Source organism: Plasmopara halstedii (assembly GCF_900000015.1).
Source record: "Plasmopara halstedii genome assembly, contig: Scaffold_262, whole genome shotgun sequence".
NCBI classification, from domain to species: domain Eukaryota; phylum Oomycota; class Peronosporomycetes; order Peronosporales; family Peronosporaceae; genus Plasmopara; species Plasmopara halstedii.
This window is the reverse complement of record NW_020187183.1, coordinates 759937-762927: the sequence shown is the minus strand read 5'-3', so window position 1 is coordinate 762927 and position 2991 is coordinate 759937.

Sequence of the window (2991 nt, the reverse complement as noted above, 5' to 3'; positions counted from 1 at the left end):
CCACACCACAGCTCCCTTGGGAGAGTGACGGGTCACTCTCATGTAACCCCGTTACACCAAGCCCTCAGCAACCGAGTATCACACATCGCGTCCGCCTCGGGCGACGGATGCCATCGACGTGAGCTTAGCTCAAACCTTGCGGACACCGTGTCCGTTTAACGACTTCTCGACTTTCGGAGAAAGTGGTACTGTTACCGATCACCTCGACGAAGCACAGAAGCAGCAGTTTAGGCTGCCCACAGGGCGGCTTTCATGCGCTCTTATACACGTTCGGTCCTAGACCCTCGTGTGGAAAAGACCTTCCGCTCAGCGATATCTAGTTACTGAAGCGAAAGACGCGATCACTCGATCGTTAGGCGTCTACGTAGTCGGACCCCCAGCCACTACACAAGCTGAGCCTGACCAGTGGACAGCTCTCCGAGCTCTCTTCTTGGTACCACAAGAAAATCCAAAGAAGAAACGGTCCTGTACCCGTCACGCGGACTATTCCTGTGGTGCTCGCCCCTGGCGAAACCGATGCAGATGATGATGAGATCTTGAGCGATGGGTGCAGCGGCCCCAAAATTATTTATCGCTGTCAACATTACAGTGAAGCCACAAGGAAGTGGACGTGCGCGCTGAGCGCCTGCCAAACACAAGGGGTAGCACCGGCTTCCTGCAAATTGTCGCCCTGCGACACGTGGAATCATCGATCAAGCCCCCGCGAGCTCTGTGGTCTCTCACACGGGTGAGTCTGATACCACAGCAGCCCAAGGCCATAGCTTGAGCTCAGCTCATGGCCCTTGGGCTTCTCGGGCTACTGCCGAAAAGCGGTGCGTACGATGACGCGAAGCGTCACGACCGTTTTAATTATAAGTGTCCACGACGTCTGGGCAGTCTTGCCGAAATCTCATATCAACCTCCCACGAGCTCTCGGAATTTGGGTATCCCCGCCACTTCACAAGATATTGGGTTAGACCATGTCGACGACGTCGACCCCAAGGCGATCCACGCGGTAGTGGACGCCACCATTCTCATCAAGTAAAGTCGGCGGCGGGTGATGACGACTTGGTCGATCGCCATCCGGTGACCCGCGATGCTCTTCGAGCGTTGGAGGACAAAGTTTGTCAACATCGGCACTCTGACGAGCATCTTTCCTTGGTCGCCTACCGCTGTGCGGAAGACCTCGAGAGCCTGGAGCACTTTGTGCACCGACTGCCTCACGTTGAGGATTATCGCGCACTGTCGTAGCGGCCCCTAGCCGTCAAGCAGATGAATACGACGGTGGAGCGCCTTGCGCTGCCCCGGTGCCAACATTACCGTGTTCACTGGCGCCGAATTCCGGTACGGCTTAATCAAGCCCACATTAAACACCAGGTGGGTGCTCATCTTTCTCGGAAGGTTCAGCGTATACACAAAGCCTCGCTTGGCCACGATCTTAAAAAATCCAATAAACTGTGGACGGAGCTTTTTCTTAAAGACAGCAGTGACTGCATATGTGGGAAAGTTTTTTACCATTTAAAATAAAACCAGGTCTCCGACCTCAAGGTTTTCCACATTTCTTTTGCTTCTTCCATCTGCATATTCTTTCTGCATGTGTTGGCTTCCAGCCATCACATCGCGATCGTGTTCTATGACACTCAGTCTGGTAGGCAGGAATTCATCGACTTCTTTACGAAAAGTGAGGGGGCTGACATCAGCTAACCATTCAGCTATTCCTCTCCGACCAAGCCCTGAGCCATGGAATGGCGGCGTCAGCGGTACGCGAGGATAACAAGCCCGTTCACGTAGAACGGTGTATAGCCGGTAGATGTACGCACTGCATTGTTCAGAGAAAACTCTACGGGTGGCAACAATGCGCTCCAGCTCTTCGGCGTCTCAGCACAGACTCTGCCAAGAACGTCTTCAGCGACACGATGCACGCGCTCAGTCTGACCATCGGTCTGCGGATAGTTCGCTGCTGACATAGTCAACTTGGTACCCAGCACCCGGAAGATTGTACACCAAATCTTCCCAGTAAAGCGCGGGTGCCTATCAGAGACAATTGACACCGGGAGTCTATGTTGTCAAAAGACACGATCAACAAACGGCGTCGCTTTGCCCAACCGTCGATGGTGTCCGGCACTACCGCAAGATGGGCTATCTTGCTCAAATGGTCCACAAAGACCACTACACTCGTGTTACCTGCCGAGTACTTCGGCTGGCCATACACAAAGTTCATACTCATGGACTTTCAACTCCCGGTGACTACTGGTAAACTGGCCAGCGGCGCCGCCGCATTTGGAAAAGTTTCATCCTCTGACATGTCTCACACGTGTGCACATATGTGCTCGTCCATTTGTTTAGCTTGGGCCATCAATAGTGGCAACACACCGAGCTGTACGTTTTCTCACGACCGAGATGACCACTGGGTGAGTGGGGTGTTTTGAGCCTCATAGAGGATACGGTTTTCCAATTCCTCATCGTTAGGAACCGTGCGCGCAAACGCACTGGCAATTTCGCGTCCGAGTTTCCAATCTGCTTGCCCCTAAGAGCCTGTAGCAGCGCTACACACATACTGTCACCCTCAAATGCGGCGCGAAAATTTGACACTGACGACGTCACCTCCGTGACATGAGCAAGCTCGTAGTTCGGTCCGCATGATAAAGCATAAGTTAAAGCATTCTGCTTTCCTGGCTTATACTTCACCTCGAAGTTATATTCTGCAAAGAATGAGAGCCACAACTGCCATCCTCTGCGAGAAGTGAGGCGACTGAGTCGCAGTGCGTAAGAACGCATGATCTGTGTAGATCACAAACGGCTTTGAGCCAAGCAGGTGCAACCTGAACTTGACTAGTGCATACATCATTGCAAGTAATTCCTTGTCGTGGACTGAGTAATTATTCTCCGCAGCCTTAAGCTGGCGAGATTCGAGCGCGATCATCCGATCTCGCACCTCGGCGTCTGCTTGCAGCAGTACACAACCAATGGCGAATCCCGAAGCATCACAGACCACACTTAAAAGGACGATCG